The following is a 13,955-nucleotide window of genomic DNA, read 5'->3' on the forward strand; positions in this document are numbered from 1 at the left end:
CCTTATATTTGTAACTGTTTACCAAGAGTGTTCAACCTTTTCAGATGAGGTACCACGCTGGCAGGGGAGAAACTACTATTGGGGCAGCAGGTGCGGTGGCACCAGGCCAAGTGCTGGGGGCCAATAGCAGCCAGTCTATACAAAGGCATGTACATAGTGTGTACACTCCTAATGCAGGTGAGCCTTTTATTAGTCTAGGCTGTAGGTTTGTATGTATATCTATTTTCAAAATCATTATACAAAGCAGCGTGTATATTATTACTAAGCTACATCGGGGGCCCAAAACATTTTTTTATTCCAGGGCCGTCTGCTGAGTAGATCCACCATTGCATGATGGATTTTTTGTTTTGTTTAGTTGCAGGGCCACTATATACACCTTACAAATTACATTAATTAAAACAGAAATAATTCTGTACCAGGGCCATCCAATCTGTGCCCTGTAAGCTCTCTCTCTCTCTTTTTTTTTTGTATTTCTCAATATCAGAGCTGTCGCCAGCACTCACCCACCTTTAGGGCAATCTGGGGGCTTCCACCTACTCCCACCCCAGTGATCTGGCCTGAATAGTGAGAGGCATCGCCGGGGCTTCACGTTTCCTGCGGTGACGTCACACGCAACTTTATTTAAAATGGACAAAATAGGGAGATGGGGCATGCTGCTTAGAAGCTTGTATCTCAGGCATCTAAGCAGCTACAGACCCCCAAGACCCACCGTTGGAAAGGTAATCGCCTAAGTCTTGGGGATCTGGAAAAAAAAAGTAAAAAATAAATATATTTAAAAAATTTTTTTTTCCTGTAATTGGCAAGAGTCCATGAGCTAGTGATGTATGAGATATACAATCCTACCAGGAGGGGCAAAGTTTCCCAAACCTCAAAATACTTATAAATACACCCCCCACCACACCCACAATTCAGTTTTACAAGCTTTGCCTCCTATGGAGATGGTGAAGTAAGTTTGTGCTTGATTTCTCTTGTTAAGTGTATCCAGTCCACGGATCATCCATTACTTATGGAATATATTCTCCTTCCCAACAGGAAGTTGCAAGAGTCCACCCACAGCAAAGCTGCTATATAGCTCCTCCCCTAACTGCCATATTCAGTCATTCTCTTGCAAGCCTCAACATAGATAGGAGGTCGTGAGAGTCTGTGGTGATTTATACTTGGTTTATTCTTCAATCAAAAGTTTGTTATTTTTAAATGGCACCGGAGTGTGCTGTTTTTCTCAGGCAGTATTTGGAAGAAGAATCTGCCTGCGTTTTTCTATGATCTTAGCAGACGTAACTGAGATCCATTTGCTGTTCTCACACATTCTGAGGAGTGAGGTACTTCAGAGGGGGAATGGCGTGCAGGTTTTCCTGCAGATAAGGTATGTGCAGTAAAATATTTTTCTAGGAATGGAATTGACTAAAAATATACTGCTGATACCGAAGTAATGTAAGTAAAGCCTTAAATGCAGTGATAGCGACTGGTATCAGGCTTATTAATAGAGATACATACTCTTGTAAAAATGTGTTTTAAAATGTTTGCTGGCATGTTTAATTGTTTTTAACATATGTTTGGTGATAAAACTTATTGGGGCTTAAGTTTTTTCCACATGGCTGGCTTAAATTTTGCATAGAAACAGTTAACTGAAGCTTCCCACTGTTGTAATATGAGTGGGAGGGGCCTAATTTAGCGCTTTTTTGCGCAGTTAAAATTACAAAATGATTATTCAAATTCCCTCAGCAGTCCCATGAATACTACAGGACATTTCTAAAGGGCTAAAAAGACTTCCAAAATCGTTTATAGGGAAGGTAATCCACAGCTCTGCTGTGGCAGTTTTGTTGTGTCTGTTTTTAAAAACGTCTGTCGTTTTTTTTATCTGTTTTTTGCATTAAGGGGTTAATCATCCATTTGCAAGTGGGTGCAATGCTCTGTTACCTTATTACATGTACTGTAAAAATTTCGTTTGTTTTACTGCCTTTTTTCACTGTTTTTCAAATTTTGACAAAATTTGTTTCTCTTAAAGGCACAGTAACGTTTTATATATTTGCTTGTTAACTTGATTTAAAGTGTTTTCCAAGCTTATTAGTCTCATTATTAGTCTGTTCTAACATGTCTGACATAGAGGAAGCTCTGTGTTCATTATGTTTTAAAGCCATGGTGGAACCCCTTGTTAGAATGTGTACCAGATGTACTGATTTCATGTTAAACAATAAAGATCATTTTTTGTCTTTAAAAACATTATCACCAGAGGATTCTGTCGTGGGGGTAGTTATGCCGACTAACTCTCCCCACGTGTCAGACCTTTTGACTCCCGCTTTAGGGACTCACGCTCAAATTGCGCCAAGTACATCAAGGGAACCCATAGCGTTTATTTTACCAGGGGATTCTGTCGAGGGGAAAGTTATGCCGATTAACTCTCCCCACGTGTCAGACCCTTCGACTTCCGCTTCAGGGACTCACGCTCAAATGGCGCCAAGTACATCAAGGTCGTCCATAGCGTTTATTTTACAAGACATGGCAAAGGTGGTGAATAATACTCTTGCAGCAGTATTAGTCAGACTTCCTGAAATTAAAGGAAAGCAGATAGCTCTGGGGGTAGATACAGAGCATACAGACGTTTTAAGAACCATGTATGATACTACCTCACAATATGCTTAGTCTGTGGGTGATTTTTTTGACTCAGGGAAGATGATTTAACCTGATTCTGATATTTCTACATTTAAAATTTATGCTTGAGAACCTCCACTTGTTGCTCAGGGAGGCTTTGGCTGCTCTGAATGAATGTGTACAATCGCAGGGCCAGAGAAATTGTGTAGACTGGATAAATAATATGCAGTGCCGGTGTGTACTGATGTTTTTCCAATACCTAAAGAGGTTTACTAAAATATTTTTTTTAATAAGGAATGGGATAGACCAGGTGTGCCGTTCTCTTCCCCTCCTATTTTTTAGAAGAATGTTTTCTAATAGTTACCACCACACGGGACTTCTGGCAGACAGTTCCTAAGGTGGAAAGAAGAGTTTCTACTCTAGCTAAGCGTACCACTACCTCTGGCGAGGACTGTTGTGCTTTTTAGATCCAATGGATAAAAAATGTTTATTCAACAGGGTTTTATCCTGCAGCCCCTTGCATACATTGCTTCTGTCACTGCTGCTGCGGCGTTCTGGGTTGAGTCTCTTGATGAGGCTTTACAGTTAGCGACTCCATTGGATGAATATATTTGACAAGCTTATGCTAGCCAATTCCTTTGTTTTCTGATGCCTTTGTTCATTTGACTAGACTAACGGCTAAGAATTCTGTTTTTTACTATACTGGCGCGCAGAGCGCTATGGCTTATATCATGGTCAGCTGTCGTGACTTTAATAAATAAGCTACTTAACTTCCCTTCAAGGGGCAGACCCTATTCGGGCCTGGTGTGAAGGAGATTATTGCTTATATCACTGGAGGAAAAGGTCATGCCCTTCCTCAGGATAGGAATCAAGGGCCAAAAAAGGTCTAATTTTCGTGCCTTTTAAAACTTCAGGGCAGGTGTGGCATCCTCTTCCTCTAAGGCAAAACAAGAGGGAATTTTTGCTCAGTCCAAGGCGGTCTGGAGACAATTGGACCTGGAACAAGGATAAGCAGGCCAAGGAGCCTGCTGCTGCCTCTAAGGCAGCATGAAGGAACGGACCCTTATCCGGTAACGGATCCTATAGGGGGCAGACTTTCATTCTTCGCCCGGGCGTGGGCAAGAGATGCCCAGGATCCCTAGGCATTGGAATTTATATCCCAGAGATATCTTCTGGATTCAAAGATTCCCCCCCCAAAAAAAGGGGAGATTTCGCTTTTCACAATTATGTGCAAACCAGATAAAGAAGGAGGCATTCTTACATTGTGTACGAGATCCATCCAGTTCCAAGAGAGGAACAGGGACAGAATTTTTACTCAAATCTGTTTGTGGTTCCCAAGGTGAGGGAACCTTCAGACCTATTTTGGATCTAAAGATCTTAAACAAATTCCTCAGAATTCCGTCATTTAAGATGGAAACTATTCGTACCATCTTAACTATGATCCAGGAGAGTCAATAGAGGACTACAATGGATTTGAAGGATGCTTATCCTCACATGGTGATGCATAAAGATCACCTTCGTTTTTCAGGTTTGCCTTTCTAGACAGGCATTACCAGTTTGTAGCTCTTTCCTTTGGGATATCTACAGCCCCAAGAATCTTTATGGAGGTTCTGGGGTCACTTTGGCGTTCCCCATCCAAAATTGCCAAATTGCCAAGTTTCATACGGACGTAGTACTGAAAACATCCAAATTGCCAAGTTTCATACGGACGTAGTACTGGCATTTCTGAGATCACATGGGTGGAAAGTGAACAAGGAAAGAGTTCTCTATCCCCAATCTCAAGGGTTTCCCTCCTAGGGACTCTGATAGATTCTGTAGAAATAAAAATTTACCTGACGGAGTCCAGGTTGTCAAAGTTTCTAAATTTCTGCCGTGTTTTTCATCCCATCCGCGCTCTTCGGTGGCTCAGTACATGAATGAAATCAGCTTAATAGGTAGCGGCAAGGGACATAGTACCGTTTGTACGTCTACATTTCAGACCGCTGCAACTATGCATGCTCAGTCAGAGGAACGGGGATTACACAGATTTATCCCCCTGTTGAACCTGGACCAAGAGACCAGAGATTCTCTTCTCTGGTGACTATGTCGGGTCCATCTGTCCAAGGGTATGACCTTCCGCAGGTCAGATGGGACAATTGTTACAATGGATGCCAGCCTTTTTAGGTTGGGATGCAGTCTGGAATTCCCTGAAGGCTCAGGGATAGTGGACTTAGTAGGAGACCCTCCTTCTAATAAATATTCTGGGAGTGATATTCCATGCTCTCAGACTTGGCCTCAGTTAGCAACTCTGAGGTACATCATACTCAGTCGGACAATATACACGACTGTGGCTTACATCAGCCATCAAGGGGGAACAGAAGTTCCCTAGTGATGTTAGAAGTCTTACAATAATTCACTGGACAGAGACTCACTCTTGTCTATCAGCTATCCATATCCCAGGTGTTGAGAACTGGGAGGTGGATTTTCTGAGTCATCAGACTTTTCTTCCGGGGGAGTGGGATTTCCTTCGGAGGTCAAGACCAAGCAGGAGAGGGCTTTGGTGTTTTTGACAGCGCCTGCGTAGCCACGCAGGACCTGGTATGCAGATCTGGTGGACATGTCATCCTTTCCATCACTGCCTCTGCTTCTGAGACAGGTCCCTCTACTTCAGGGTCCTTTCAACCATCTAAATAGAATCAATCTGAGATGGACTGCCTGGAGACTGAACGCTTGATGTTATCAAAGCATGGCTTCTCCGAGTCAGTCATTGATACCTTAATACGGACATGAAAGCCTGTCTCTAGGAAAATTGAACATAGATATGGTGTAAATATCTGATTGTTATGAATCCAAGGGTTACTCATGGAGTAAAGCCTGGATTCCCAGGATATTATCTTTTCTCCAAGATGTTTTTGAGTAAAGGGTTGTCAGCTAATTCCTTAAAAGGGACAGATTTTTACTCTGTCTATTTTTTTGCACCAGCGTCTGGCAGGTATTCTAGACGTTCAGGCATTTGGTCAGGCTTTGGTTAGATCCAAGCCTGTGTTTAAAGCTGTTGCTCCACCGTGGAGCTTAAACCTGGTTCTTAAGGCTCTTCAAGAAGTTCCGTTTGAACCTTTTTTGTTCCATAGATATCAATCTTTATCTTGGAAAGTTCCTTTTGGGTAGCTATTTCCTCGACTCATAGAGTCTCCAAGTTATCTGTGTTACAATGTGATTCTCCTTATCTGGTCCTTCTTACGGATAAGGTAGTCCTGCGTAGTACGGATAAGGTAGTCCTAAGGTGGTATCTAACAAGAACATCACTCAAGAGATAGTTGTTCCATGCTTGTATCCTAATCCTTCCTCAAAGAAGGAACGTCTATTACACAATATTGGACGTGGTTTGTGCTTTAAAGTTTTACTTACAAGCTACTACAGTTTTCATCAAACGTTCACCTTGTTTGTTGTCTATTCTGGACAGAGGAGAGGTCAAAAGACTTCAGCAGCCTCTCTGTTTTTTTGGTTAAAAAGCATAATTCATTTAGCTTACGAGACTGCTGGACAGCAGCCTCCTGAAGGGATTGCAGCTCATTCTACTAAAGCTGTGGTTTTCACTTGGGCCTTTTTTTTTTTTAAATGTGGCTTCTGTTGAACAGATTTACAAGACGGAGTCTTGGTCTGAGCTTCATACTTTTTCAAATTTAACAAATTTGATACCTTGCTTCTTCGGAGGCTATTTTTGGGAGAAAGGGGTTTTTTTTTTACAGGCAGTGGTAACTTTCGTTTAAGTACCTGCCTTGTCCCTCCCATCATCCGTGTACTTTAGCTTTGGTATGGGTATTCCATAAGTAATGGATGATCCGTGGACTGGATACACTTAACAAGAGAAAACATAATTTATGCTTACCTGATAAATTTATTTCTCTTGTAGTGTATCCAGTCCACGGCCCGCCCTGTCACTTTAAGGCAGGTAATTTTTTCATTTGAACTACAGTCACCACTGCACCCTATGGTTTTTCCTTTGCATGTTTTCGGTCGAATGACTGAATATGGCAGTTAGGGGAGGAGCTATATAGCAGCTTTGCTGTGGGTGGACTCTTGCAACTTCCTGTTGGGAAGGAGAATATATTCCATAAGTAATGGATGATCCGTGGACTGGATACACTACAAGAGAAATAAATTTATCAGGTAAGCATAAATTATGTTTCTTTCATGTAATTAACAAGAGTCCATGAGCTAGTGACGTATGGGATATACATTCCTACCAGGAGGGGCAAAGTTTCCCAAACCTTAAAATGCCTATAAATACACCCCTCACCACACCCACAAATCAGTTTTACAAACTTTGCCTCCAAGGGAGGTGGTGAAGTAAGTTTGTGCTAGATTCTACGTTGATATGCGCTCCGCAGCAAGTTGGAGCCCGGTTTTCCTCTCAGCGTGCAGTGAATGTCAGAGGGATGTGAAGAGAGTATTGCCTATTGAATGCAGTGATCTCCTTCTACGGGGTCTATTTCATAAGGTTCTCTGTTATCGGTCGTAGAGATTCATCTCTTACCTCCCTTTTCAGATCGACGATATACTCTTATATTTACCATTTCCTCTACTGATTCTCGTTTCAGTACTGGTTTGGCTTTCTACAAACATGTAGATGAGTGTCCTGGGGTAAGTAAGTCTTATTTTCTGTGACACTCTAAGCTATGGTTGGGCACTTTATTTATAAAGTTCTAAATATATGTATTCAAACATTTATTTGCCTTGACTCAGAATGTTCAACTTTCCTTATTTCCAGACAGTCAGTTTCATATTTGGGATTATGCATTGAATTATCATATTTTTTCTTACCTCAAAAATTTGACTTTTTTCCCTGTGGGCTGTTAGGCTCGCGGGGGCTGAAAATGCTTCATTTTATTGCGTCATTCTTGGCGCGGACTTTTTTGGCGCAAAAATTCTTTTCCGTTTCCGGCGTCATACGTGTCGCCGGAAGTTGCGTCATTTTTTGACGTTATTTTGCGTCAAAGATGTCGGCGTTCCGGATGTGGCGTCATTTTTGGCGCCAAAAGCATTTAGGCGCCAAATAATGTGGGCGTCTTTTTTGGCGCTAAAAAATATGGGCGTCATTTTTGTCTCCACATTATTTAAGTCTCATTATTTATTGCTTCTGGTTGCTAGAAGCTTGTTCACTGGCATTTTTTTCCCATTCCTGAAACTGTCATTTAAGGAATTTGATCAATTTTGCTTTATATGTTGTTTTTTTCTTTTACATATTGCAAGATGTTCCACGTTGCAACTGAGTCAGAAGATACTACAGGAAAATCACTGCACAGTGCTGGAGCTACCAAGCTAAGTCTGCTATAAACTTTTGGTATCTGTTTTCTCCAGCTGTTATTTGTATTGCATGTCATGTCAAACTTATTAATGCAGATAAAATTTCCTTTAGTACTGTTACATTACCTGTTGCTGTCCGTCAACATCTAATTTTCAGAGTGTTCCTGATAACATAAGAGATTTTATTTTTTAAATCCATTAAGAAGGCTATGTCTGTTATTTTTCCTTCTAGTATACATAAAAGTCTTTTAAAACTTCTCTTTTTTTCAGATGAATTTTTAAATGAACATCATCATTCTGATACTGATAATGGTTCTTCTGGTTCAGAGGTTTCTGTCTCAGAGGTTGATGCTGATAAATCTTTGTATTTGTTCAAGATGGAATTTATTCGTTCTTTACTTAAAGAAGTGTTATTTGCATTAGAAATAGAGGATTCTGGTCCTCTTGATACTAAATGTAAACGTTTAAATAAGGTTTTTAAATCTCCTGTAGTTATTCCAGAAGTGTTTTATCTCCCTGATGCTATTTCTGAAGTAATTTCCAGGGAATGGAATAATTTGGGTAATTTATTTACTCCTTCTAGACGTTTAAGCAAATTATATCCTGTGCCATCTGACAGATTAGAGTTTTTTGGGACAAAAATCCCTAAGGTTATGGGGCTGTCTCTACTCCTGCTAATGTACTACTATTCCTATGGCAGATAGTACTTCATTTAAGGATCCTTTAGATAGGAAAATTGAATCTTTTCAAGAAAAGCTTACTTATGTTCAGGTAATCTTCTTAGACCTGCTATATTTTTAGCGGATGTTGCTGCAGCTTCAACTTTTTGGTTAGAAGCTTTAGCGCAACAAGTAACAGATCATAATTTTATAGCATTATTATTATTCTATAACATGCTAATAATTTTATTGGTGATACCATCTTTTGATATCATTAGAGTTGATGTCAGGTATATGTCTCTAGCTATTTTAGCTAGCAAAGCTTTATGGATTAAACTTGGAATGCTGACATGTCTTCTAAGTCAACTTTGCTTTCCCTTTCTTTCCAGGGTAAATAATCATTTCGTTCCTTTCCTCACAACAAGGAACAAAAGCCTGATCCTTCATCCTCAGGAGCGGTATCAGTTTGGAAACTATTTCCAGTTTGGAATATATCCAAGCCTTATAGAAACTTATAGCCAGCTCCTAAGTATCTATGAAGGTGCGGCCCTTATTCCAGCTCAGCTGGCATGGGGCAGATTACGTTTTCTTCAAAGAAATTTGGATCAATTCCGTTCTTAATCTCTGGTTTCAGAAACATTGTTTCAGAAAGGTACAGAATTGGCTTCAAGTTAAGGCCTCCTGCTAAGAGATTCTTTTCTTTCCCGTGTCCCAGTTGACACAGCAAGGCTCAGCATTTCTGAAATGTGTTTCAGATCTAGAGTTGGCTGGAGTATTTATGCCAGTTCCAGTTTTGGAACAGGGGCTGGGGTTTTATTTTATCTCTTCATTGTACCAAAGAAGGTCAATTCCTTCAGACCAGTTCTGGATCTATCATTATTGAATCGTTATGTTAGGATACCAACATTCAAGATGGTTACTGTAGGACTATCCTGCCTTTTGTTTAGCAAGGGCATTATATGTCTACAATAGATTTACAGGATGTGTATCTGCATATTCCGATTCATCCAGATCACTTTTAGTGTCTGAGATTCTCTTTTTAGACAAGCATTACCAGTTTTGTGGCTCTACTGTTTGGTCTAGCCTCAGTTCCAAGAATTTTTTTCAAAGGTTCTCGGTGCCCTTCTTTCTGTAATCAGAGAATAGGGTTTTGGTATTTCCTTATTTGGACGATATCTTGGTACTTGCTCAGTCTTCTCATTTTCGAAGAATCTCATACGAATCGACTTGTGTTGTTTCTTCAAGTTCATGGTTGGAGGATCAATTTACCAATCAGTTCATTGATTCCTCAGACAAGGGTAACCTTTTTAGGTTTCTAGATAAATTCAGTGTCTATGACTCTGTCCTTGTCAGACAAGAGAAGTTTAACATTGATATCAGCTTGTCAAAACCTTCAGTCACAATCATTCCCTTTGGTAGCCTTATGCATGGAAATGTTGGGTCTTAGGACTGCCGCATCAGATGCGATCTCCTTTGCTCGTTTTCACATGCGACCTCTTCAGCTCTGTATGCTGAACCAATGGTGCAGGGATTACTCAAAGATATCTCAATTAATATCTTTAAACCGATTTTACGACACTCTCTGACATGGTGGACAGATCACCATCGTTTAGTTCAGGGGGCTTCTTTGTTCTTCCGACCTGGACTATAATCTCAACAGATACAAGTCTTACAGGTTGGGGAGCTGTGTGGGGGTATCTGACGGCACAAGGGGTTTGGGAATCTCAGGAGGTGAGATTTCCGATCAATATTTTGGAACTCCGTGCAATTTTCAGAGCTCTTCAGTCTTGGCCTCTTCTGAAGAGAGAGTTGTTCATTGTTTTCAGATAAGACAATGTCACAACTGTGGCATACATCAATCATCAAGGAGGGACTCACAGTCCTCTGGCTATGAAAGAAGTATCTCGAATTTTGGTTTGGGCGGAATCCAGCTCCTGTCTAATCTCTGCGGTTTTTATCCCAGGTATGGACAATTGGAAAGCGGATTATCTCAGTCGCCAAACGTTGCATCCGGGCGAATGGTCTCTTCACCCAGAGGTATTTCTTCAGATTGTTCAAATGTGGGAACTTCCAGAAATAGATCTGATGGCTTCTCATCTAAACAAGAAACTTCCCAGGTATCTGTCCAGATCCCGGGATCCTCAGGCGGAGGCAGTGGATGCATTTTCACTTCCTTGGAAGTATCATCCTGCCTATATCTTTCCGCCTCTAGTTCTTCTTCCAAGAGTAATCTCCAAGATTCTGAAGGAATGCTCGTTTGTTCTGCTGGTAGCTCCGGCATGGCCTCACAGGTTTTGGTATGCGGATCCTGTCCGGATGGCCTCTTGCCAACCGTGGACTCTTCCGTTAAGACCAGACCTTTTGTCTCAAGGTCCTTTTTTCCATCAGGATCTGAAATCCTTAAATTTAAAGGTATGGAGATTGAACGCTTGATTCTTGGTCAAAGAGGTTTCTCTGACTCTGTGATTAATACTATGTTACAGGCTCGTAAATCTGTTTCCAGAGAGATATATTATAGAGTCTGGAAGACTTATATTTCTTGGTGTCTTTCTCATCATTTTTCTTGGCATTCTTTTAGAATACCGAGAATATTACAATTTCTTCAGGATGGTTTAGATAAGGGTTTGTCCGCAAGTTCCTTGAAAGGTCAAATCTCTGCTCTTTCTGTTCTTTTTCACAGAAAGATTGCTATTCTTCCTGATATTCATTGTTTTGTACAAGCTTTGGTTCGTATAAAGCCTGTCATTAAGTCAATTTCTCCTCCTTGGAGTTTGAATTTGGTTCTGGGGGCTCTTCAAGCTCCTCCATTTGAACCTATGCATTCATTGGATATTAAATTACTTTCTTGGAAAGTTTTGTTCCTTTTGGCCATCTCTTCTGCCAGAAGAGTTTCTGAATTATCTGCTCTTTCTTGTGAGTCTCCTTTTCTGATTCTTCATCAGGATAAGGCGGTGTTGCGAACTTCTTTTGAATTTTTACCTAAAGTTGTGAATTCCAACAACATTGGTAGAGAAATTGTGGTTCCTTCATTATGTCCTAATCCTAAGAATTCTAAGGAGAAATCGTTGCATTCTTTGGATGTTGTTAGAGCTTTGAAATATTATGTTGAAGCTACGAAATCTTTCTGTAAGACTTCTAGTCTATTTGTTATCTTTTCCGGTTCTAGGAAAGGCCAGAAAGCTTCTGCCATTTCTTTGGCATCTTGGTTGAAATCTTTAATTCATCTTGCCTATGTTGAGTCGGGTAAAATTCCGCCTCAGAGAATTACAGCTCATTCTACTAGGTCAGTATCTACTTCCTGGGCGTTTAGGAATGAAGCTTCGGTTGACCAGATCTGCAAAGCAGCAACTTGGTCCTCTTTGCATACTTTTACTAAATTCTACCATTTTGATGTATTTTCTTCTTCTGAAGCAGTTTTTGGTAGAAAAGTTCTTCAGGCAGCGGTTTCAGTTTGAATCTTCTGCTTATGTTTTTTGTTAAACTTTATTTTGGGTGTGGATTATTTTCAGCGGAATTGGCTGTCTTTATTTTATCCCTCCCTCTCTAGTGACTCTTGTGTGGAAAGATCCACATCTTGGGTAGTCATTATCCCATACGTCACTAGCTCATGGACTCTTGTTAATTACATGAAAGAAAACATAATTTATGTAAGAACTTACCTGATAAATTCATTTCTTTCATATTAACAAGAGTCCATGAGGCCCACCCTTTTTTGTGGTGGTTATGATTTTTTTGTATAAAGCACAATTATTCCAATTCCTTATTTTATATGCTTCGCACTTTTTTTCTTATCACCCCACTTCTTGGCTATTCGTTAAACTGATTTGTGGGTGTGGTGAGGGGTGTATTTATAGGCATTTTAAGGTTTGGGAAACTTTGCCCCTCCTGGTAGGAATGTATATCCCATACGTCACTAGCTCATGGACTCTTGTTAATATGAAAGAAATGAATTTATCAGGTAAGTTCTTACATAAATTATGTTTTTTTATGTTTTCTTCTGTGATAAGCGCTTCTAAGCATTCTAAAGCCCAATCTCCTCTCAGAATACAGTATTTGTCAGAGGGATGTGAAGAGAGTATCGCCTATTTGATTTTATGTTTTTTTCTCGCGGGAAATCTTTTCAAGGGTTCTCTGTTATTGGTCGTAGGGATTCATCTCCTACCTCCCTTTTCAGATCGACGATATACCCTTATGTACCATTACCTCTGCTGATAGCTTTCAGTACTGGTTTGGCTATCTGCTATATGTGGATGGGTATGTTTCGGTAAGTATGTATCATTATTTAAGACACAGCTATGGTTTGGTGCTTTATGTATTAATATAAAGTTTTAAATATATGTATTTTACTTATATTTGCCATGAGTCAGGTCTATGTGTATTTCCCTTTGCAGTCCAGCAGTTTCGTTATGGGAATCATGTTTTAGGAAGTTTGTCTTACCTGGGGTCTAGTCTTTTTTTTCAATTTGACTTGTTTTTTCTTTGGAAAACTTGCGGTAAAATTAGGCTTGCGAGGGCGCAAAATGCTGTTATTTATTGCGTCATTCCTGACACGAGAAATTTTTTGGGTGCGAATGTGTCTGTCATGTTGCAAGTTCGTCATTTCCAGCGTCTTAGTCGTAATTGTGTTTGTTATGACGCAAGTTGTGTCATTTACAGATGTTTGTTGGCGCCAAAAAATTTCTCAACTTCCTTTTGCGTTGTGTGTCATACTTGGCGCCAAAAAATTAGTTTTATTTTACCTCACTTCCTATATACTCCTTGCCTTCTTTATGCTACGAGGGCTATGTTATTTGCTTTTTTTTGCCAATTTTAGCATTTTCATTTTTAGCATTTGCATTTCTCCAACATTGGTGTGTCCGGTCCACGGCGTCATCCATTACTTGTGGGAAATATTCTCCCCCACAGGGAAAGGCAAGGAGAGCACACAGCAAGAGCTGTCCATATAGCTCCCCCTCTAGCTCCGCCCCCCAGTCATTCTCCTTGCCGCTCTGAACAAGTAGGGATGGCGAGGAGTTTGTGGTGTTAGTTGTAGTTTTTTATTTCTTCTATCAAGAGTTTGTTATTTTAAAATAGTGCTGGCTTGTACTATTTACTCTACAACAGAAAAGTGATGAAGATTTCTGTTTAAGAGGGCTATGATTTTAGCACAAGTAACTAAAATCCATTACTGTTACCACGCAGGACTGTTGAAACTAGAGAACTTCAGTTGGGGGTAACAGCTTGCAGACTCATCTGCTTCAGGTATGACTAGTCTCCTTCTAACAACACAGGCTAATGAAAAAAAATTGGAAGGATTGCTTAAAAAGATTTTTGTTCAGCAAGGGTTCATCCTTCAACCAGCTACGTGTGTTATTACTGTCACTTCAGCGGCGTCCTTTTGGTTCGAGGAACTAGAAAGGTCGCTCCAGAAAGAGACTTCCT

The 13,955-nt window shown here is 40.3% G+C and overlaps 1 protein-coding gene across 1 annotated transcript in view; it reads left to right on the plus strand.

Annotated features, from left to right (window-relative positions):
- Positions 1 to 13,955, plus strand: part of ZZEF1 (zinc finger ZZ-type and EF-hand domain containing 1) — a gene marked incomplete in the record, with an annotated part of 722,361 nt that overhangs the window by 311,447 nt on the left and 396,959 nt on the right.

The sequence above is a fragment of the Bombina bombina genome, chromosome 3 (genome assembly GCF_027579735.1).
Source record: "Bombina bombina isolate aBomBom1 chromosome 3, aBomBom1.pri, whole genome shotgun sequence".
Lineage (NCBI taxonomy): Eukaryota > Metazoa > Chordata > Amphibia > Anura > Bombinatoridae > Bombina > Bombina bombina.